Below are 25,306 nucleotides of genomic sequence, written 5' to 3'. Positions count from 1 at the left end.
AGAAGCTGAAGTTGAACAGTTCTTTGAAGACCTACAAGACCTTCTAGAACTAACACCAAAAAAAGATGTCCTTTTCATCATAGGGGACTGGAATGCAAAGGTAGGAAGTCAAGAGATACCTGGAGTAACGGGAAAGTTTGGCCTTGGAGTACAAAATGAAGCAGGGCAAAGACTAACAGTTTTGCCAAGAGAATGAACTATTCATAGCAAACACACACTTCCAACAACACAAGAGAAGACTTTACACATGGACATCACCAGATGGTCAATAATGAAATCAGATTGGTTATATTCTTTGCAACCAAAGATGGAGAAGCTCTATACAGTCAGCAAAAACAAGACCAGGAGCTGACTGTGGTTCAGATCATGAACACCTTATTGCCAAATTCAGGCTTAAATTGAAGAAAAGTAGGGAAAACCACTAGATCATTCAGGTATGATCTAAATCAAATCCCTTATGATTATACAGTGGAAGTGAGAAATAGATTCAAGGGATTAGATCTGATAGATAGAGTGCCTGAAGAAATATGGATGGAGGTTTGTGACATTGTACAGGAGGCAGTGATCAAGACCATCCCCAAGAAAAATCAATGCAAAAAGACAAAATGGTTGTCTGAGGAGGCCTTACAAACAGCTGAGAAAAGAAGAGAAGCTAAAGGCAAAGGAGAAAAGGAAAAATATTCTCGTCTGAATGCAGAGTTCCAAAGAATATCAAGGAGAGATAAGAAAGCCTTCCTCAGCAATCAATGCAAAGAAATAGAGGAAAACAACAGAATGGGAAAGACTAGAGATCTCTTTAAGAAAATTAGAGATACCAAGGGATATTTCATGCAAAGATGGGCTCGATAAAGGACAGAAATGGTATGGACCTAAAAAAAGCAGAAGATATTAAGATGAGGTGGCAAGAATACACAGAAGAACTGTACAAAAAAGATCTTCATGACCCAGATAACCATGATAGTGTGATTACTCACCTAGAGCCAGACATCCTGGAATGTGAAGTCAAGTGGGTCTTATGAAGCATCACTATGAACAAAATTAGTGGAGGTGATGGAATTCCAGTTGAACTATTTCAAATCCTAAAAGATGTGTGAAAGTGCTGCACTCAATATGCCAGCAAATTTGGAAAACTCAGCAATGGCCACTGGACTGGAAAAGGTCAGTTTTTATTCCAATCACAAAGAAAGGCAATGCCAAAATGTTCAAACTGCTGCACAATTGCACTCATCTCACATGCTAGCAAAGTAATGATCAAAATTCTCCTAACCAGGCTTCAACAACAGTACATGAAGCATGAACTTCCACATGTTCATGGTGGATTTAGAAAAGGCAGAGGGATGAGAGATCAAATTGCCAACATCTGTTGGTTCATAGAAAAAGCAAGAGAGTTCCAGAAAAACATCTACTTCTGCTTTACTGACTATGCCAAAGCCTTTGACTGTATGGATCACAACAAACTATGGAAAATTATCAAGAGATGGGAGTACCAGACCACCTGGCCTGCCTCCTGAGAAATCTGTATGCAGATGAAGAAACAACAGTTAGAACTGGACATGGAACAATAGACTGGTTCCAAACTGGGAAAGGAGTACGTCAAGAATATATATTGTCACCCTGCTTATTCAACTTATATGCAGAGTACATCATGTGAAATGCTGAGCTGGATGAAGCACAAGCTGGAATCAACATTGCCAGGGGAAATATCAATAACCTCAGATACACAGATGACACCACTCTTACGGCAGAAAGTGAAGAGTAACTAAAGAGCCTCTTGATGGAGGTGAAAGAAGAGAGTGAGAAAGTTGGCTTAAAACTCAACATTCAAAAATTAAAGATCATGGTATCTGGTCCCATCATGGCAAATAGATGGGGAAACAATGGAAACAGGACAGACTTTATTTTGGGGGGCTCCAAAATCACTGCAGATGGTGACTGCAGCCATGAAATTAAAAGACGCTTATTCCTTGGAAGAAAAGCTATGACCAATCTAGATAACATATTAAAAAGCAGAGACATTACTTTGCCAACAAAGGTCCATGTAGTCAAAGCTGTGGTTTTTCTAGTAGTCATGTATGGTTGTGAGAGTTGGATTATAAAGAAAGTTGAGTGCTGATGAATTGATATTTTTGAACTGTGGTGTTAGAGAAGACTCTTGAGAGTCCCTTAGACTTCAGGAAGATCAAACCAGTCAATCCTAAAGGAAATCAGTCCTGAATATTCACTGGAATTACTGATGCTGAAGCTGAAACTCCAAAACTTTGGCCACCTGATGCGATGAGCTGACTCATTTGAAAAGACCTGGATGCTGGGAAAGATTGAAGGCAGGAGGAGACGGGGACGACAGAGGATGAGATGGCTGCGTGGCATCACTGACTCGATGGACATGAGTTTGAGCAAGCTCCAGGAGTTGGTAATGGACAGGGAAGCCTGGTGTGCTGCAGTCCATGGGTCACAAAGAGTCAGACATGAGTGAGCGACTGAACTGAACTGAGTGTGGCATGTTATGCCTCTGGTTCCTTGTCAGCTACCACTTAGAGCCTATTTCTCTGGGAGAATGTTTCATGTGCGCTCCAAACAACCAGGTTGAAGCCAAACACAAGGAATCAAACATTGGGAATAAAAGCTGTTCAAAAGTTAAGTCCTACTGATAATGCAGTCAATTATCCAGATTTTTCTAGATGACCAGATGGTGTCATGCTAACAAGTAACATCTAATGGGATAAAAGGTTTCAGATGTTTGCAAGTCAACATCCAATAGCTAGCAAAGTGCCATCCCAGGTCATGACTTGACTAAGTCAGCCTACTGTAATATCTAAAATCATAAAAAATAAGTTATCTCTTATTTAAAGGAGATAAACTTTATTTGATTGTAGATATGGCTGTTTTGAGAAATATAGCTGGCTTAGGCTTCCTTGATAGTTTATACCAGCAATAAATCTTTCCTGATGTTCTCAGTCTTAGTATTTTCAATTTAATTGGCTGCACTTAAATTGTCTGATCTTGAAAAACAATAGGAAAGTGCATTAAGATGAATGCAATCAAATACAAATGGTTCAAAGTTACATTAAAAAGGGGGAGCAATCCATATATCACTCCATTTAATGTACTGTGCTCAATGTCAATGGCTGAATAGAAAGAGTAATTATAGTCATTTAAAAAAATGTGTTTCCAGAGAATATTTAATGACTTGAGAATAGGCTGCCATCATATTGAGTGGAAAAAAGCAGATCACAAAACTGTACCTTGGAGTGATCCCAATTTTATAAAATAACTGACTATATGTACAAACATTTGCACAATATAAATATGTGCATATATACATACAAACAAAGAAAATTAAAAGAGTTGATGTATGGCAAAACCAATACAATATTGTAAAGTAATTAACCTCCAATTAAAATAAATAAATTTATATTAAAAAAAAGACGAATTCAATAAAGACAAAGATTAGCAGTGGTAATCAGGTGGTGGGATTAGGTATAATTTTAATTTTCTTCTTTGTGTTTTTTTTCCTGTATATTCTATAATAGACAACTTTTATTTTTATAGAAATGTTTTTAAAGAAAAAACACTGTAGGACAAATGAAAATGAATGTAATCTAACCCTAAGATGAAAATCCCATTGCAAAGGAAAAAAATACTTTCACGGAAGGAGAAAGGCTACTGAACAGGCAGGGGAGAAAAGAATTAAAAAGATGGTCACAGGGTCGGAAACATACACAACTTTCACGGCATCCAACCTCTGCAGAGCTGATTTTCTCTGATTTCCGGAAGGCAAGTTTCTGAACTAATCGAAAGAAAGATGGCATTTGCTCCTGAGAGGTGGCCCATCCGGCATTACATTTGTGAGCAATATTTGTTTCAGGGTTGCTGACTGTACAGGCTGCCTATGGACCACTTTTTGGGCAGCTCTCCTGAGCTGGTTTTGTGAGGTGCTGCCCTAGGCTTTCCTGGTTTCCTCGGTGCACCAACAGGCACGCTGGAAGACCCGAGTCTGATTCTGTCAGGATCCACGGCCGTCAGCCTCCTTTCAGCCTGGACTGGCCTCCAGACTTGACAGTTGTTCCACATTAACCTGCAGTCGGGTCTCCCTTTTTTGTTCGCAGATATTTCCTTTTTCAGCTTATTTAGATTCTCAGCTTTCACCCTGAGATCCAGACGCTAGCCACACGGTGACATTGCTCTGAAGTTGCCCCAAATGCTGATCCCTAAAAAGAAATGTGCACCTCTCCTGTCTGGGCCTGCCAGTCACACCCAGTAAAGTCGTACTTTTATGTCAAGTCTGGCTTTTCAAACAAGAGCAAGAAATTGAGACAAGGACAGTTTCAAGGTTGGGTTTAGAGGACTGTGCTATGCTTTTTTGGCTTGTTTCTGAGCCAAGATCTTAAAGAAAAAAAAAAAAAAAAAACAGTGTTTGCAAAGCAGCTGATAAAGTAACTACAATTATTTTGGTGAAATAATTTCTTTGAACATAATCTCTAGCATAGATTCTGTGCTCTAGGCATGAAAGTAAATCTTTGTTCCAAACACGATTTTTCAAAAGAGATAATGCATGTAGGTGCTTAGCCTGTATAGTTAGCACTTAATAATTGTTAACTCCTTGTGGTTAGCTGAAACACTAGGGCTGTAAGTTGGCAGCACTGGGCTGTGGTTCCTCTGTGTTAGAGAACAATTTTAATTATGGCAGTGGTGCTTTTGATCCTAGACTAGAAATCTGTCTCAGCTGTAAGGTTTTTTTATGCTATTCACATTTTAAGCTCCTTACAGAAAGCATTTTCTCTTGGGTTGCTGTCAGTTTCTTCTTGCTTTATGTCTGTTAATATTTGCTTATATATTTGGTTGCTCCTATGTTGAGTGTATATATATATTCATATTCTTCTCTGATTAATCTTTTAATCATTATTAATGTCTTCTTTGTCTCTTGCAATTCTTTACTTTAAAATCTATTTTGTCTGATATAAGTACTGCCCTGGCTTTCTTTTGATTTCCATTTGCATGGGATAACTTTTCCCATCCCTTCACTTTCAGTTTCTGTGTGTCTTTAGATCTAAAGTGAATCTCTTGTAGGCAGCATATATACAGATCTTGTTTTTGTATCCATTCAGCCATTTGGTGTCTTTTGGTTGGATTATTTAGTCAATTTACATTAAATTGTTAATTAAAGTATTAGTAACTATTGATAAGGCTTCCCTGGTGGCTCAGAGGTTAAAGCGTCTGCCTGCAATGCAGGAGACCTGGGTTCGATCCCTGGGTGGGGAAGATCCACTGGAGAAGGCAACGGCACCCCACTCCAGTACTCTTGCCTGGAGAATCCCATGGACGGAGGAGCCTGGTGGGCTACAGTCCATGGAGTCACAAAGAGTCGGACACAACTGAGCAACTTCACTTTCACTTTCAACTATTGATATGTATGTTTTTATTGCCATTTTATTCATGTTTTGGTGTTTTATAAATAACATTTTCTCTCCAGAATATCATTTAAAAAGTTCTTGTAAGTGGGAGAGAAAGTATGATGGAGACTGTTTTTTTAGAACTGGAATTCTGTTTTTGTTTTGTTGAAGTACAGTTGATTTACATTGTCGTGCCAGTTTCTGCTATATAGCAAATTGACTCAGTTATACACATATATACTCTTTTTTTTTTTTTTTTTTTGGAGTATAATTGCTTTACAATGTTGTGTTAGTTTCTTCTATACAACAAAGTGATCAGCTGTATGTATACATACATCCCCTCCCTCTTAAGCGTCCCTCCCACTCGCCCCAATTCCACTCCTCTAGGTTGTCCCGACGGAGAAGGCAATGGCACCCCACTCCAGTACTCTTGCCTGGAAAATCCCATGGATGGAGGAGCCTGGTAGGCTGTATTCCATGGGGTTACTAAGAGTCGGACACAACTGAGCAACTTCCCTTTCACTTTTCACTTTCATGCATTAGAGAAGGAAATGGCAACCCACTCCAGTGTTCTTGCCTGGAGAATCCCAGGGATGGGGGAGCCTGGCGGGCTGCCATCTGTGGGGTCGCACAGAGTCGGACATGACTGAAGCGACTTAGCAGCAGCAGAAGCAGGTTGTTCCAAAGCACCAGGCTGAGCTTCCTGTGCTATACATTAGCTTTCCACTAGCTATCTATTTCACACATGGCAGTGTACATATATCAGTACTTCACACAGATGAAGGAAGATACTGAAGTCTCCTTAATTCTGAGCCCCAATTTTTTCTTTACAAAGCAAGTCTTTGTTAGACCAGAAAATTATCTTTAAAGGATTTGGGGGAGGGGTCAAAAACCTTGCTTCTTCATCTCATTTCCCCTGTTCTTTATAGGTCCATGCATTATGGCACTGATTGTATTTCATTGTTCTATACTTAGAAGGGGCATTTTCTTCTATCTCCTACCACTAGACGTGAAGGAAGGCAAAGCCAGATACTAACCCAGGACATGGTTTCTGGAGGGTGTATATATGTGTTTGTTTTGGTATACAAATGAAAGAAACTGTAAATAGAACTTTGTTACACTGTTTTCTTTAATCATTTATTTTACACAGGCCTCTGAATCTTCTTAAGTATCTTGGTCACTAGGATTATCATACCAGCTTGGTCACTAGGAATATCATACCATCTTTTAATAACTTGGTGGGTTGTTTATATAAGTTGGCTTGATCAGCACACATGTGCTTCCCTAAAACACAATTTCCCAGCTACTGAGGACTAGCTGTACAGGGCTATGGAGTTAGTGTCAGAGTTCAGCTATCAGGTTCTGCTATCTAAAACCTCATACTTTTATGGAAATAAATGCATTTTGGTACAGGATTTGATAATATTTTGACTGGTGACATACCACTGGGCTTCCGTGGTGGCTCAGTGGTAAAGAGTCCACCTGTCAATTGATCCCTGGCTTGGGAAGATCCCCTAGAGAAGGAATGGCAACCCACTCCACTATTCTTGCCTGGGAAATCCCATGGACAGAGGAGCCTGGTGGGCTACAGTACTGGGGTTGGATACAAAAGAGTTGGATACAACTTAGTGGCTGAACAAAAACAAAAAGAATATTTAAAACTTAGGTACCCAAGGCAAAGCAGCAACAAACAAAAACTACACTACTTATAAGTCCCTAGAAGGATTGCAAACAGTCAAGGAATGATCCTTTGATCTCTATGTTTCTATGGATAGCACCAGTTGACTTTTGAGTAGAAGGCTCCCAGAGCAAGGCCACATAACATAGATACTCGGGGATATAAAGCTTCCTTCAGGGGCGAAGTTGAAGAAGTTAGCAACTGTGAAATCTCTTTCCTGGCAAGCTCTAATCTGGGGCTAACAGCACATAAAAGGTCTCAACGGTTTACAGCAGAGTCCCTAGTCATATTATTTTTAAAACACAGAGCAGTTAACAAAATTTAGAGTAGGTAAAGTGCACAACTGTGTGATTTTGCCTAATTCAAATGTTAACCTCTAATCTGGGTCTTGAGGGCAAAGCAGAAACATGATGAATGTTGATAATCTGTCTCCCCAAGAGTTTCTTTTTTTAAACTCAACAGGAATCAGCTAGCTTTGCCTATCTGCTCTCAGAAAGGAAAGATGGAGTTGTTAATTTGCTAAATACTTTTGGATAAATTCCCAACTTTGTTTTAGACAACTGGACCAATTATGAACTACTTGGAGAGCACTTCACAGAACAAACTGGTAGAATAAAACATCAGAGTTTTCCATTCTCATTTAGGGATTTTGGAATAGGCCCAGGAGTTAGGAGGCCTGGTGTCAATTTCCTGCAGTGTAGGGGTGGGTGTGACTTTAACAGGAAGTGTTTGAATTAGACCCAGCTTTGTAGAATACCTGTCACTTTCTAGTTGGGTGAACTTGAACTTAAGTAAGTAAGTAAGCTTTTGAAGCTGCAGATTTTTCATCTAGGAGGGTGCTTGGGAAGTATCAGTTGTGATTGAATCCTTACTTCACTAGGTGGTTAAGAGAACTAAAGGAATGAATTCATGAGTGGCATTTAGGACAGTGCATGGCTCAAATGTAGCATATGGTCAATAAGGGGTAATTATTTTTCCTATTACTAGCTGACGGCTTTGCACAAGTCATTTTATCTGTATTAATCTCTCTTTCCTCTACCTGAAACACATTTCATGGAGTTTTGGGGATGAGAATTAATGGAAAGAATTTATGAAAGTGCCTGGCTCATAGTAGGTCCTTAATATAATGAAGAAAAAAGACAAATGGAATTTGCCCCTGGGTATCTGGGGTGCTCAGATCTTCTAAACAAGGAGTTTTGGATCGTTCACTCTTTGTTCAGTCCTTCGGTTATCACTACTCAAAAGTGGAGATGGAATGCAAAGATTCGACCAAGAAAAGGAAGATCCACCACATGTGTGGACAGTAAGTGAAGCCACTCAGAGTGAGTGGATTAGGAAGCTGGCCTTAAAGGCTTTAGTTTAGTTATTTAGCAGGGCCTAGCAGAAGTAGCTTTCAGTCTAAACATGTCAAATAAGTAGGAGAAAAGAAAATATCATTGTTCTTTTGGTAGTTTCTACAGTTTCATTAGGAGCACAGGCTGAGCATATAGCAGGCAACAAATGAATGTTTGTTGATGACACACACTATTGGTCGTACACCCAGTGGTTATTCTTTTTTTCCCCTTGGTGATAGAAACCTGGTTTTGATCAGGCAACAAAAGGCCCAGCCCCAGAAAAGTGACTCATGGTTAGTCTAAATCAATCACAGCAATTGTATTCTTTCCCAGTGATTGGTCTAGAAGTGGTCATGTGACACAGTTCTGGCCAATAAGACATAAAGAAGACATCTATTGACTATTTCTGGGAGACGTTTTTTCTTCTGAAAAGATAAATATTCATCAGGAGATGAATATTTTTTTAAAAAATTTTGCCCTCATCCTATTGAGGCAGCAGTAGAGGCAGACTTTGAGGGGAAATTTTGCCAATACAGTGAGAATGGCAATGCAGAAAGATGGGAGGAGCCTGACTGCTTCATGGTATCTTTGAGTTAAAAACCAGCCCCAAGGCCAACACACTTATTAAGTAAATATTAATAACATGTATTCTTATGGTTTTGTTGTTGTTGTTCAGTCACCCAGTTGTGTCTGACTCTTTGCGACTCCGTGGACTATAGCATGGTCTCCCTGTCCTTCACCATCTCCAGGAATTTTCCCAAGTTCATGTTCATTGCATCAGTGATGCTGTCCAGCCATCTCATCCTCTGATGCTGGGAAAGATCAAGGGCAGAATGAGCATCAGTGACTTGTCCAATGAGTCGTCTGTTAGCATCAGATGACCAAAATCCTGGAGCTTTAGCTTCAGCATCAGTCCTTCCAATGAATATTCAGGGTTGATCTCCCTTAAGATTGACTGGTTTGATCTCCTTGCTGTCCAAGGGACTTTCAGGAGTCTTCTCCAGCACCACAATTTGAAGGCATCAGTTCTTTGGTGTTCTGCCTTTTTCACGGTCCAGCTCTCACAACTGTTCATGACCATTGGGAAGACCACAGCCTTGACTATATGGACCTTTGCCAGCAGAGTAATGTCTTTGCTTTTCAATACACTGTCTAGGTTTGTCATTGCTTTCCTGCCGAGAAGCAATCATCCTCATTTTTCATGGCTGTAGTCATCATCCACAGTGATTTTGGAGCCCAAGAAGAGGAAATCTGTCGCTACTTCCACCTTTTCCCCTTCTATTTGCCATGTAGTAATGGGGCCAAATGCCATGATCTTAGTTTTTTTAAATATTTAGTCTTAAGCTGGCCCTTTAACTCTCCTCCTTCACCCTCATCAAGAGGCTCTTTAGTTCCTCTTCATTTTCTGCCATTAGAGTGGTGTTATCTGCTCAGTTGGTAAAGAATCTCATGGTTTAAGCCACTGTTAACCAAGTTGTCTGTTAATTAGGATTAACCCTGGTAATAATAATAATGAGAACACTTAGGGTCCTTACTATGTGCTAGGAACTTACTAAGTGCTTTGTATGTATTCCTTTAATCCTCACAATAACCCTAAAAGATAGTTATTATTATTATTATCATCCCTGTTTTATATCTGAGGAAATAGAGGCACAAAAATATTAACTTGCCCAGTGCTACAAATACAGTAAATTGCAGAGTTAGCATTTACATCTAGTTATTTGGCTCTACCGACTACTATATTAAGCTATGTCAATGTAGTTCAAATATTTATATAAAACATATAAAAGTTGTCAGATTGAATTGCCTTTTGTTGGCCAGAGAGCAAAAAGAAAACACATGAATAATAATTTATTAATATAATATTAGGAATGTAATAGCCAAGAGCCTATATAAAATGGCTATTACATACATCTACTAAATAAACATACTTTTTCCTATATCTTCAAAAATATGTACAAATGTAACCAATGTACAATGTATCAGGAAGCATGTAGTGAAAATGTTATTGTATGGGGGAATGGTTCACTAATGAACAAATAATTTGAAATGGTCCAAAAATTAAAATCATAAAAATTAAAAGACTGGATTTCACTCAGTAACTATGCAGAGTCCTGAGATGAAAAATTGAGGAATCTATCATTGCTTCAGCAAGTGATACTCCTAAGTGAAATAGTACAAGCTTGGAAAGAGCTATTTGTACATCTTTTTGAAAGGATTTGTACTGAAAATGTACTTCAAATTCATTTACTTACAAGGTGATTTTTCATGAATAAAGCTAATAATAAGGTATCCTAATAATAAATCTTGGGCTTCCCTGGTGGTTCAGTGGTGAAGAATCTGCCTGTAATGCAGGAGATAAAGAGAATGTGGATTCGATCCCTGGTTCGGGAATATGCCCTATAGGAGGGCATGGCAACTCACTCCAGTATTCTTGGCTGCAAAATCCCATGAATAGAGGAGCCTGGCAGGATACAATCCATAAGGTCACAAATAGTCATTCATGACTGAAGCAACTGAGCTTGCACACACACACAATAATAAATCTAACATGAAAATGAGACTTTTTCTCCTCTGCCTCCTCTTTTTCACTCAAAGTAATGATATAGAGACTTCCTGGTGGTCCAGTGGTTAAAACTTTGCCTTCCAATGCCGGGGGTGCAGGTTCAATCCCTGGTCAGGGAGTTAAGATCCCACATGCCTTGTAGCCAAAAAACCAAAACCAGAAACAATATTGGAACAAATTCAATAAAGACTTTAAAAATGTTCCACATTAAAAAAATCTGAAAAAACTCTTATAGGAATTAGGAAGGAAAGAATTGCCGTTTGCTATCTTTGTATACATGTTGAAATGGGATTCTAAAGAGAAGAGAACAAATGAATTGGAGTATTAGTTCCAATGTTTGTTGTGACAAGTAATAGAAAATCCAAATCAAAATGACTTAAACCATGAAGAAAACTAATTATCTCACTAAAAGACATGATGTAGGGACAAATATAGACCTTATATTATAGAATTGTATTGAAAGGAAAAAGAATGAGTTCCTGTAAAATCCTTGGAGGAGGGCACATAGCTATCATTCAATAAATATTAGTTACCATTATCTCATTGGCTAGATTAGACAAGAACATGTCTGTACCAATCACTGAAAAAGGGAATGGCATTTTCATGATTATCTTAAATTCATCTTTTTTTTTTTTTCTTGAGCTGGTGAGCTAGGGATGGGGTCACCTTGTTGACAGAACCCTGAATAATCAGGATTCTGTCAACAAAGAAGTAGGAAAATGACTGCTGTTTGAGAACAAATAGTGCCAATACAACTGTGTTTAACACTACTGGGTAGAAGACCTTTTAAAATGCTGTGTTATGTTTAGGTGTATTGACTGTCTGAGGAGTCCAGGAAACCAATAAGACCAGTGTGAAATTAGAAGAGGCCCTATTGACTTAGGTACTGTGCATGCGTGTGGGGTGGTCAGTTGCTCATTTACATCTGACCCCTGGCGACCCCCGTGGACTGTAATCCACCAGACGCCTCCATCCTTGGAATTTTCCAGGCAAGAATACTGGAGTGGGTTGCCATTTCCTGCTCCAGACTTAAGTACTGACCCACCCCTAAAATATGGGAGGTCACATTGTGAAAATTCATATGAGAGTTCAATTTGTGAAAATTCATGTTCACAAATTAGGCTCCTTTGTTAATTTGGTTTGGAATGACCAGAGTAAGTCTAGATTTGGAAGCGGGCAGAAAATGCACCACTCAAAACCTATATATTTGTCATATCAAGGGACTGCCCCTAAACTGACTTAACAAGTTGGAGATCTTAGCCTCTTTTCCCCCAACAATGACAGTCTCTAACCACATGTGGCATTTGGCTAAACTTAGTCTCTTGCGTCGGAGAAGGCAACAGCAACCCACTCCAGTACTCTTGCCTGGAAAATCCCATGGATGGAGGAGCCTGGTAGGCTGCAGTCCATGGGGTCGCTAAGAGTCGGACACAACTGAGTGACTTCACTTTCACTTTTATGCGTTGGAGGAGGAAATGGCAACCCACTCCACTGTTCTTGCCTGGAGAATCCCAGGGACGGCAGGGCCTGGTGGGCTGCCATCTATGGGGTCGCACAGTAGACACGACTGAAGCGACTTAGCAGCAGCAGCAGTCTCTTGCATTATTCCAGTCCTTTGTGCTGATCCCAACGGCCATTCTTATTATCCCATTATTCAACACTCACCTTTATAGTTGCTTAGTTTAGAAGCAAAAAGAGGGAAGAGCCTTCTACTCAGGGACTTTTGTTACAAGGAAGGGAAATCTACTTAAGCTGGTTCAAGTAAGCTCATTGAGGGATATTACCTTAAAATACAAATAACCTTCATGAAGTCCAAATGTCACCAGACTCCACAAAAACTTTGGGAAAGTGAAACTCAGGCTACTCTCTATCCTTTTGGGACCCTGTGGTAACTTACACTAATCTTTTTGTATAGGCCCCAAACGGCACCTGGTGTTAATTCTATACTATTTAGCATAGTCTCTCAGTTCAGTTTCTCTCCGCTGACTCAGTCTCTGGTCCCAATTTTAAATTCCTGAGACATAAATTTGATTAGTTTAATTTACCAAACCAGATGCTGATTATCATGGAGATGAATTTGTGACTCCATATGTAAATATACTCTATTGTAAATGGATGGAAAGTGAATTATTCAGGATATGTGACAGATTATGATAGATTAAGCACTGAATTGAGAGCTTAGAAACCCAAGTTCTAATTCTGATTAAGTCACTAACTGTTTGTATCATCTTACTTCTGCAAAAGATGAAATCGAAATAGGTGTTCTCTGATGTTCTTCTTACCCTAATATTCTGTAAGCTGTCATCTCATAATCTGTGACATAAATCCTGAAGTTATCAATTTTTTACATTGACTATGTTGTACCGGGGCTTCCCTGGTGGCTCAGAAGGTAAAGAATCTGCCTGCATTGCAGAAGACCTGGGTTTGATCCCTGGGTTGGGAAGATCCCCTGGAGAAGGAAACAGCAACCCACTTCAGTATTACTGCCTAGAAAATCCCATGGACAGAGGAGCCTGGTGGGCTACAGTCCATCAGGTCACAAAGAGTTAGATACAACTGAGCGACTAACACACACACACACACACACACACACACACACACTGTATCTAGATTGATTCCTTATACCTAGATTGATTCCAGTTCAAGAACTTTAAACTTATTAAAGATGTTTTACACAACCTGCTCTGAAGTGCTTACTTCTAGGAGTACTTTCTATTGAGTTCATCTCTGAGACCTGAATTTTTATTTACAGCCAATTTAGAAGATGCTAGAGAAGTTATCGGAGAAGGCAATGGCAACCCACTCCAGTACTCTTGCCTGGCAAATCCCATGGACAGAGGAGCCTGCTGGGCTGCAGTCCGTGGGGTCGCTAGGAGTCGAACATGACTGAGTGACTTCACTTTCACTTTTCACTTTCATGCATTGAAGAAGGAAATGGCAACCCACTCTAGTGTTCTTGCCTGGAGAATCCCAGGGACGGGGTAGCCTGGTGGGCTGCCGTCTATGGGGTCGCACAGAGTCGGACACAACTGAAGCGACTTAGCAGCAGAGCAGCAGAGAAGTTATATCAGAAGAAAATCCAGGACTTCTGGATGAGGGTACATTGAGTAAGATGCACAGTAGGAGTCTATTAGAGTGTTCATTGTTATTTTGTTAATGAATAAATAGTAAATGTTCAATATTTATATCTTGCTAAATCTATAAGAACTTATGAACATACTCATTACTGGTATTGCCATATTTAATAAGATTCATTGTAACCAGTTCAACATTGTGCCTACCTGGATGCTATTTTGAACATAGAAATAGTTCTTTTTTTTTTTTTTTTTGAACAATAGAAATAGTTTGAACATAGAAATAGTTTTTTTCATATTAAAATAGGGTTAAAATTGAATGGCTTACTAGAATTCTCTGCTTCTACAATAACACAGGATTAAGAAACATGTGGATGGAATTATAAAAGGTTTAAAGCAGAAAAAAATTCATATGTTTAATTGTAAGTGGAGAATTTCAAGCTAGACAGGGTGCCTCATGAGGGGGTGATGCGCATGGAAACCACGTTTTAACAGTCACGGGAGAAAGGTTAAGAGCTGCTTGGACTGTCTTCATGTAGGAGAAGATGGCATTTCTTTCTCCAGTGGGAAGTCTGGGTGGGAAAGCAGTATAGGCTAGTGGAGACACGTGAGGGCCCTGGAGTGAGACATCATCCTGGGCGTGTCCCTACATCTCTGTGCTTTGGCTCCCTGTCTTCATTAGGCTGTCCAGAAGTAGACCCAGTTTCAATGCAAATATTGGTAGGTGATCTTCAGAAAACACTGGTAGGGTGATGAGGAAGTGAGCAGATGAAGGGAAGATGGCCAAGGAAAACGGAGTTATCAAGTGTGTTACTACTGTGGGACCAGAGCTTCGCCCCACTGGGGAACTCTGAGAACCAATGTAGACCACCCACTGCAGAGCCAAGCCACTTGAGGAGTGGTCCTCTTGACCACTGGTTGAAAGATACTTCTAAGGCGGTGTTAATTCTCTGGCACTTCTGGCCAGATATAGTCCAGGAAACTCAGCTCTGGCCCAGAGATGCAGGTGTGGGCACAAGGGAGTCTGCCAGCTTGCACCAAAATGAGGAGTCTGGAGTGGATGGGCAAGCACAGGCAGCATCTGCTACAGTCTTCACCTAGAAGACAGAAGTGATGATTGTATTTACCAGAGAAGGTACTTATGAAGATTAAATAGTTCATGCCAAGCTCTTAGTATAGTCAGTTCAGTTCAGTACTCAGTCATGTCCGACTCTTTGCGACCCCATGAATCACAGCACACCAAGCCTCCCTGTCCATCAGCAACTCCCGGAGTTCACTCAAACTCATGTCCATCAAGTCAGTGATGCTATCCAGCCATCCCATCCTCTGTCATCCCCTTCTCCTCCTACCCCCAATCCCTCCCAGCATCAGGGTCTTTTCCAATGAGTCAACTCTTCGCATGAGGTGGCCAAAGTATTGGAGTTTCAACTTTAGCATCAGTCCTTCCAATGAACACCCAGGACTGATCTTCTTTAGGATGGACTGGTTGGATCTCCGTGCAGTCCAAGGGACCCTCAAGAGTCTTCTCCAACACCACAGTTCAAAAACATCAATTCTTCAGCGCTCAGCTTTCTTCACAGTCCAACTCTCGCATCCTTACATGACCACTGGAAAAACCATAGCCTTGACTAGACAGACCTTTGTTGGCAAAATAATATCTCTGCTTTTAAATATGCTATCTAGGTTGGTCATAACTTTCCTTCCAAGGAGTAAGCGTCATTTAATTTCATGGCTGCAATCACCATTTGCAGTGATTTTGGAGCCCCAAAAAGTAAAGTCTGACACGGTTTCCACTGTGTTCCCATCTATTTCCCATGAAGTGATGGGACCAGATGCCATGATCTTAGTTTTCTGAATGTTGAGCTTTAAGCCAACTTTTTCATTCTCCTCTTTCACTTTCATTAAGAGGCTTTTGAGTTCCTCTTCACTTTCTGCCATAAGGGTGGTGTCATCTGCATATCTGAGGTTATTAATATTTCTCCTGGCAGTATTGATTCTGGCATGTGCTTCTTGCAGCCCAGCGTTTCTCCTGATGTACTCTGCATATAAGTTAAATAAGCAGGGTGACGATATATGGCCTTGACGTACTCCTTTTCCTATTTGGAACCAGCCTGTTATTCCACGTCCAGTTCTGACATTCCTATTTGGAACCAGTCTGTTGTTGCATGTCCAGTTCTGACTGTTGCTTCCTGACCTGCACATAGGTTTCTCAAGAGGCAGGTCAGGTGGTCTGGTATTCCCATCTCTTGAAGAATTTTCCACAGTTTATTGTGATCCACACAGTCAAAGGCTTTGGCATAGTCAATAAAGCAGAAATAGATGTTTTTCTGAAACTCTATTGCTTTTTCAATGATCCAGCAGATGTTGGCAATTTTATCTCTGGTTCCTCTCCCTTTTCTGAAACCAGCTTGAACATCTGAAGTTCACGGTTCACGTACTGCTGAAGCCTGGCTTGGAGACTTTTGAGCATTACTTTACTAGCGTGTGAGATGAGTATAGTACTTGGCATATACTAAGCATTCAAGGTTTCCCAGGTGGCGCTAGTAGTAAAGAACCTGCCAGCCAATGCAAGACATGTAAGAGACATAGGTTCGATCCCTGGGTCGGGAAGATCCCCTGGAGAGGGAAATGGCAACCCACTTTACTGTTCTTGCCTGGAGAATCCCATGGACAGAAGAGCCTGGTGGGCTATAGTTCAGTGGGTCACAAAGAGTTGGACATGACTGAAGCAACTTAGCATGCACGCAATGTTACTTTATTTAATTTTTAAATATTATTAAAATCAGATCAATTTGTTTGATGAAAAGTGATGAAGAATCTGCCTGCCAATGCAGGAGATGTGGGTTTGATCCCTGGGTGGGGAAGATCCCCTGGAGAAGGAAATGGCAACCCACTCCAGTATTTTTGCCTGGGAAATCCCATGGACAGAAAGGAGTCTGGTGGGCTACAGTCCAAGGGGTCGCAAAGAGTCAGACACCACTTAGTGAATGGGCAGGCAGGCAGAGATGCCAAGCAGCAAGCTGTCTGGTGATAACACTTTGCTAGGTCAAGGGAGGAGAGGAGCAGAAGCTACCCATTGTCAGTGATCTGGGAAAGCATCCTTGCCCTACGTGAGAGGCCGGGCCCAGGGCCTCTGTGGTGCTCTCCTACTCTGAGTTTCTGTGGTTACTCAGATCTGAGCGGCTGCAGCAAACATATCTTACGCCCTTGGCGTGCACCCTCAGCTCACACAATTTCTGCTGTAGCTGTGCTGGACAGGCCCCGTTGTTGCTCCTGGGGGCCCATCCTGAGCACCTGTTACAGCACCTCTCAGCTCCCAGTCTTGGGGTTTCTTCAAGACAGGGTAGATTGGATGTGGAGGGGAGTTAGTGCCCCTGAGGGAGGGGATTTTAAAGGAAGACCCAGTTTTTACCTTCTGTCGGATGGTGGGACCCGGGGAGAGGTGGTAGAACAAATGAAGTTAAAATATACTTGCTAAGTTAGAGCTCCGTTTAAGGTGCTCTGAGTGGAGCTGGGGTGGAGTGGGGATGTTTGAGAGAGGGGAGCTGAATTGTGAAGGAATTCAGGCATCAGCGAAACAGGCAGAGAGAAGGTGGGGGTGGGTTGCATTTGGAGAGGCCAGGAGGAGCACAGGTGAGGTGGAGGGAGGGTAGGGCCTGGAGTACAGGGAGCAGGGAACCACAGGACATGGAAGAGAAATATAACCCAGGTCCTATGACAAGGAGATGTCCTGCAGGCACGGGACGCCTCTGAGACTTTTAATTAGGAGAGGGACTGGACCAGGTCCGTGCTTTGCTGCGTTTGCTCTAGGGGCAGTAGGAAAAGTAGACCTGAGAGAGGAGATGTTAGACAGGCAGTTCCAGCAACGGGGAAGACAGATAAGACAGCCTGACCCAGGGCCACGGAGCAAGTGCGGGCTGAAGCGATTTGCATCATCAGTCCTTTTAAAGGACAGAAATAAGGAGGCGAAGGAAGTGAACAGAGGGAAGCAGCAGAGGGTTAGAGGCCACAGGAAAGCGTTTAAGAAGAACTGCCGTGTCAGTTGCTTCCTCAGATGGTTTGCAGATGAAACAAGCCTTTCTCCCAACCACCGCCCTTGACATGGGCCCTGGAAGGACAGCTCTGCATCTTCCTTCTAAATCCGCTACTAACTTACACCTGGATTCATTTCTGGAAGCTTTTAGTTCAAATGAACCAACATCAGTATCTTGTTCAAAGGTCTTTGGATTGAGTATCAGATTCCTTGGTTGTTTCTTGGCGTGTGGGGCCCTTTCCTACATGGTACGGAAAGATGCCTTGGAACAACATGTGTTGGAATGTGAGGGAAATAATGTGGACTGATGCCAGCATTTGCAAGCATGATGAATGGGTTGGGGAAAGACTCTTTCCAAGTTCATCCTTCTCCTTGGAGATTGGGTAAAATACCAGGTGCAGTATAAATAGAGTCCTTTAGGGAAAAGGGCTTCCCTGCTGGCTTAGAGGGTAAAGCGTCTGCCTCCAATGCGAGAGACCTGAGTTCAATCCCTGAGTTGGGAAGATCTTCTGGAGAAAGAAAGGGCAACCGACTCCAGTACTCTTGCCTGGAAAATCCCATAGATGGAGGAGCCTGGGAGGCTGCAGTCCATGGGGTCGCAAAGAGCGACTTCACTTCACTTTAGGGAAAAGTCAGGGAAGGGGGCCTCTCCATTACAGATGAGCTAAAAATTGATAAGTACTCCCTGCAATTATGCAAAGACTAAAAGACAAGGCAAGGGAGAGTTCTTTGCATGTGTGATCCATAGAACCCCAGAAACCCATATGTAACAGTTTATGATTAGAAGAGAGCAGAGACATCAACCCTTGGAAGCATCTTTGTGATACATTCCAGAGCAATACTGTTGCATTTTATTCTTAATGAAAAATGACATTATGCAGTAAAGGGAAACTTGTCTCAGTAATCCACTGATTTGTGTTTAATGATAGTAACTTCATTCTTGGATCTTGCCATCCCCAGTTTTCTTAGATTGCACTATTTTATCTCCAGATGTGCTCAACATCTTGAAAATTACAGCAAGTAAACTGAACGTGTGATACTTGAATACCACTTTGTAATACGCGCTTGCTTATTGTGATGTAAAAAATATCATTTTTATGTATCTTAAAAATTGTGCATTTGATGTAGAATATTATGGTCTGTTGCCCTGGTGGGTCTTCAAGTCACTGCTGGCTCTGGTTCTGCTAGTTAATTCTGCAGGGCTTCTGGCCCTGTTTTCTAACCTGGGGTACTCAGTGCATTTGGGGCATGGTAGATGGTAACTCAATGGTAAAGAATCTGCCTGCAGTACAAGGGCCTCAGGAGACGTGAGTTTGATCCCTGGGTTGGAAAGATCCCTTGCAGGAGGGCCTGGCAACCCACTCCAGTATCCTTGCTTGGAGAATCCCATGGACAGAGGAACCCTGGTGGGCTACAGTCCATGAGGTTGCAAAATTGTCGGACACAACTGAAGTGACTTAGCACATGCACAGGCAAAATTAAGCAGTAAAAATGACACATCGGTTCTCTATGAGGACGTAGATGGAGGATGGGGGTGGGTAGGTGGGAGGCGGGTCCAAGAGGGAGGGGATATGTGTATAATATAGCTTGTTCACTTCGTTGTACAGTAGAAACTAACACAGCATTGTAAAGCAATTATTGTAGTACTAGTTAGTCGCTTAATCGTGTCTGACGCTGAGACCCCATGGACTGTAGCCCACCAGGTTCCTTTGTCCATGAGATTTTCCAGGCAAGAATACTGGAGTGGGCTGCCACTTCTTTCTCCAGGGGATTTCCCCACCCAGGGATCAAACTGGTTATACTCCAATTTAAAAAAAGCAAAAGCCAAAAAAAAAAAAAAAAGCACATCTTCTTGTAGTATGTTTATTTGACCCAAATTGAAAGAATACAGATACATTAAGGAACAGATGTAAAATGCATTTGTATTTCAAAAATGGCGTGAGATCATGAAGAAACTTTGTATCTAGAGCTAATGCTCAAAAACACCTTCTGGCCCTCTAAACTTTGTACCGCCTCACTTCTGCCCCCAGGTTTGCTCACACTCTGCTCTTGTTACAGGTGCTGCAGAGGAGGAACAGTATTAAAGCTCTAGCCCTGGAAAGATGCTGGGACTGGAGTCAGATTAGCCTTGTCTTGTCTTGTCTACTTAGTAACCATGTTGCCATAAACAGGGGCTTTTATTAACTGTTCTGTCTTACTTTTCTATTATAGAATGGAGGTATCCTTCCCTATTCCATAAGGTTGCTAAGATTGAAAAGTAATTTGATTACTAGTATCAAACTGAATTTTTGTCTTTAGTGAACTGAGTATAAACTTAAAAATCATTTCATTTAGAAAGCAGGCTTTTTGAAAACTGGGCCTCAGGTTTTCTGTGTGCTGCTCTGTAATTTTTACCTTGGTTTATTTCATAATAATGTTGTGGGCTCTTTTGACACAAAAACCCTTTGCATATTAAATACAGTGAAAGATTTTTTTTTCCCTTCCACAAAGAAATACATCTCAATGCTCACTCCTTCAGTTCATTCTGCTGTCTGTTCAAACGTCACCTCATTGGAGCAGCCTTCTCTGACGAACATATCTGTCCCTACCCACCCCCCACCCTGCCCCCACCACCGACCCTCCACCAGTACCCTATCCTTGCTTGTTTATCTTCTCATATTGTGTACCACCCTCTGAAGTGCAATTATATTTCTGATGCTTGTCTCTCACAAAAATAAACAGCTTGACACAGAAGGAACATGTTCCCACCACCTACCCCTATACCTTTAGTGTTTAAAACAGTACCTGGCTCACAATAGGTCCTCTAAAAATAATTGTAGAATGAAGCAAATGATATTTGGGGTTTTTTTCCCCCTTGATACATACTCCTTCAGGTCTGTTATGTCCCCATATTTGACAGTGACATTAAAAGAAGATATTTCTTTGCTAAATAATACCAGTGTTGTAACTCTCATAAGAAATGGCAGCTGATGGATGACTTCAGAGTAGATGATGCTGCAGGAAGTGGTGGGGGCTGTGTGTGGGGAAGGCAAGGCCTGCCTACCCTGGATGGTGAGGTGGAGGTCAGAAATTTAAGCTCTGGACTCAAATTTCCATGGTTCAGGCCTAGGGTTGTCATATCTTCTAGTTTCTTTTAAAGAGGACAGAAATCTCCATTGATTTTTTTCTTTTTTAAAAAATTAATTTATTTTAATTGGAGGCCTATTACTTTACAATATTGTAATGTACATGTGTCCCCCATCCTGTTTTTACATTTTTTAAATTTTAGTGCCACAGGTACTTTGTTTTTAGTTACCATTGTTTTTTATTTTAAAAATTAATTTTTATCTCCATTGATTTTGAAATGTTGATTCAAAAAAAAAAAAAAAAAAAGAAACTTTGCAGGGCAAACACAATACTTCTTTGAGGTTGCTTTTGACCCCTGAGGTACATACTTTTCAGCCTCTAGGAAGCCTCAGAGATGGAATAGGACACATACATGTGGTTAAAAGGGTCCTGATGGGCTCTGGCCCTCAGTGATGGCCTGTTGGGCCAGGCAGGAATTTATACAGCGAGGCAGGGACCTGGGATGCCAGCCCTAAACCTCCAATTCAAAGTTAGCCAATCCCAAACTACCCGCCTGGGTTGATCTCATCTTACCATGCTCCCTTCTGCAACTCTTCACCCACTTCCCGACTGGTACCCATTTGGTTTTCTCTGTAAGTTTATTAGTCTCAGACCACTTCACATGCATATTCAACCTCTTTTGCGCTCTGACAGTATCCTTTAAAGCTCCCAACATGGCATTGGTATCTCCCTTGCTAGAGGGTAAAACACCTGAGGATTATTAACAGCTGTGCATTAATACTGATCTTTCTGCCTCAGCGATGCCTAGTGAAGAAAACTGCCTGTGCATCTGAGTAAGAAATGTTGGTTTGAGCTCTACCAGGGTAGGCATCTAGTCTAGTTAGTTCCTAGAACGGTGTCTTAGAGTGGTGTACAATACAATAAATATTGATTGCATGACTGTCTTCCTCAGTACACATCTGTCAGTTGAGCAGCCTTTATTGACACTGAATTTCCAACATCCACCCCTTCTTCCACAGTTTCAATCCCTCCATGGTGAAGTGGAGAAGGCCTATTAATATTGATAGATAAGAACCATTTTCTTTAAGTGATATGAGCAGAAGGTCAGCATGAAGAACGATTTTCTACTTGCAAATGTGATTTTTAATGTTGGTATTTATTAGGAAGGGTATAATTGTATGCAGTGCTCATGTTCCACGAACTAAGTTAAAAGAAAGTCTTCAGAATTGAAAACAGTTCTTTTCTATTTGCTACTTTGCAGCCTGCGGGATCTTAGTTCCCAGACCAGGGATGTAACCCATGCCCCCTGCAGTGGAAGCATGGAGTCCTAACAACCAAATGACCAGGTAAATCCCAATCAGTTCCTAATTTAATAGCATTTGTTCTCATCACAGGAAAGTGTAAGTGACGATGACCAGCACTTTCCAAAGTCTGTTAGTCCAGCGGCTTAATCCAGGTAACCAAAAGTCACGCACAGCCACCAAGGGTATCCCTGAGCGGTCTCACCCTGTGGTGAGACTTAGCCTATGTAGTATAGTTAGCCTCGTAGTGTACTTAGTAGTAACTTAGCCTATGGAGGCTTGCCCTGCTCCTTGCAAGATTTCTTCATCTCTGCCCATTCCCCCCTCCCCGACCCCCAACCCACAGCAAATCCACTTAGCAAGTGACTTTCAATATCAGTTGAACTGCTGGGAGGGAATTTTTCCTTTAATGGAAAAAAAAAAATCCTCTTCACACAGGTGCAATGGCCTGCCTCAATGAAGAAAGGCTACCTGGATGCCCACAACAGAACCCAGTTTTGTACAATAACCTCCCGCTGCAACGTGAGGCTCCAGGTAATGTGATCCGTTTTCACACAGCCTAGTGTTAGCATGCTGCTGCCACTCACTGTAAAGGTTACTATCTCTCTTTTATTGTCATTACAAAAGCTAACTGCAAAACCTGAAACCTTGCTGGGAAATTGCCTAGCTGCACAAAGAGCACAGAGACCCTATCGTTTCAGGGTTCAGTTCTTTCTGAGCACTTTTATAAAGGAGTTTTTGTCTGCCTTGCAAGGCTCCAACCACAGAGAAGCTGGAAATCCAGGTTAGCTGCAGGCTTAGAGGGTTTCAATGGAGGAGGTGCTCTTGGGTGTTTGCATACAGGTGCTTTACAACTTAAGTCACAAAGTTAATTAAAACTGCAACCCTGATACATTTTAGATAATGGGGAGGGGGAGAGGAGAAAGACAGAGGGAGAGAGAGGGAGAGAGAGGGAGAGAGGAGGAGAGTTTCCGGCTGAAAGATGTCTCCTGTTTTTGCAGATCCTATCAGCTTTCCTTGAAGGAGATGTTACAGGGTGTTCATTCTCCTGTTTGCTTTCAGCACCCTCGGGCTCAAGGTTTGAATTCTACGATCACAGTGTGGAGGGTGTTGGGAGGTGTTTATTTTTATCCCCACTGCCAGCATCATCACAGTGTGTGTGTGTGTGTGTGTGTGTGTGTGTGTGATCCAAATTCACACTCCTCACATGCACAGGACGGAAGCCTGAGCCAGCTGCTTTCCCCAAGGCTGAGATATAGTTAAGGTTCATGTTTTGCCTCATTAAAAAAGTGACGGCAGAAATGTGTGAGTGAAACCTGCCCTCACGGTAACTTACCTAACAAACTTGAGACGTGTTCCGAACGTGTGATTTGTTGTTCAGTGTGAGCCCAAGATGCAGAGTATGAGTGTGTGTGTGTGTGTGTGTACATGAGTTAGCTGTTGCAGACACACACAGCAAATGCTCTCTAGACCGGCACTCCCTGTCTCCTTACTAATAGAAGCTGGCTTCCCAAGGCTGCAACGGGTTCAGCTCAAAGATCGAGTTTCCCCTGGGGTGGGTGTGGCCGTGTGACCAGGTTTCGGCTGACTGGACTTGGGCAGAGGATTCTGCGGGACTTCCAGGAAGCCTTCTGCAAACGGAGGGCAGATACTTTGGCCCTTCCCATCTCCCTGCCACCTGGAAAGCTGATATGAGGCTGTTGCCCCAATTAGCCATGCTGGACACCACGGTGCCCTTGAAGACAGAGCTGGGGGTTGAGCTGTGGAGCAGGAAGAGAGAAGGTGCCTTGGTCCCTGAAGATTTTGTTTAGCTGTCACACCAGCTCTGACCTGCCTCCTCTGGTCTTTCCTTAGGAGAGAAAATTCCTTTGTGTGTTCAGGTCATTATTTTTGGTATCTGTCACAAGTAGTCAAAAGCAATTCCTAACTGATATATCAACTTGAGGTTTTACATTAACAAGGTCTGATTCGATGGGTGAATGAGCACAGAGGACAGGGAACAGTGTCTGGCGCCAAGGGTGTGTGCAAAAAGCGAGCTGTTAATGCCCCTTTGGGGAATTATTACACTTACCAATCATCTCTGAGTTTACACTTTAATGTGGGGAATACCCATTTTAATTCGGCTTTGTGTTAAAATTATAAGGGTTCTAGAAAAGTGTCAACTCAGCTTGGTTGTCCTAACTGACATATTCAGCCCACACAATTTGAATGTGTGTTAGCTTCTTCCTTCATTCGTTCAGGAAATGTTTTTTCAGTGCCTGTTATGGGTGAGGCACAGCTTTAGATAATGGTGAAGGTCCAGGGGGTGGTTACATAAAGGAAAATGAGAGGAAGACTCTGGCTTCAAACATTCAGACCAAGAAAGAATTAATAAATAGTAATAATAGCTAATGTTTACTGAGCACTGATGGTCAGCTGCAGCATTTTACCTGTATCGACTCATTTTATACTGCCACCAGCCTTTTGGGGTACACAAGTGTTATTATTTTTCTAATTAAACTAGGAGGGCTCTAGAGGTACAAATAAATTCAGTAACTTGTGCAAAGTCATAGTGATGAAATTGGAAGTTGCAAATGGTATTTATGTGCTCTTAATCTCTGAAGTGAAAATGAAACTGTTAGTTACTCAGTCATGTCTGACTCTTTGCCACCCCATGGACTGTAGCGGAATGTGCTCCTCTGTCCGTGGAATTCTCCAGGCAAGAATACTGGATGGGTAGTCATTTCCTTCTCCAAGGGATCTTCCTGACCCAGGATTGAACCTGGGTTTCCTGCATTGCAGGCAGATTCTTTACCATCTGAGCCACCAGGGAAGCCCCTCTTAATTTCTATACAATAATTATAATAATTGAGCAATTTATTGAA

At 41.7% G+C, this 25,306-nt stretch overlaps 1 non-coding gene across 1 annotated transcript; it reads left to right on the top strand.

Annotated features, from left to right (window-relative positions):
* The first annotated feature begins 5,187 nt into the window (after window positions 1-5,187).
* Window positions 5,188-5,259, top strand: TRNAC-GCA (transfer RNA cysteine (anticodon GCA)). Its single transcript has one exon. It is a non-coding gene; the product is annotated as a tRNA-Cys (tRNA).
* The last annotated feature ends 20,047 nt before the right edge of the window (window positions 5,260-25,306 follow it).

Source organism: Bos mutus, chromosome 20, assembly GCF_027580195.1.
Source record: "Bos mutus isolate GX-2022 chromosome 20, NWIPB_WYAK_1.1, whole genome shotgun sequence".
In the NCBI taxonomy this organism is placed as follows: domain Eukaryota; kingdom Metazoa; phylum Chordata; class Mammalia; order Artiodactyla; family Bovidae; genus Bos; species Bos mutus.
The sequence above is the reverse complement of the archived record's forward strand: the minus strand, read 5'-3'. Positions and strand labels throughout refer to the sequence as shown.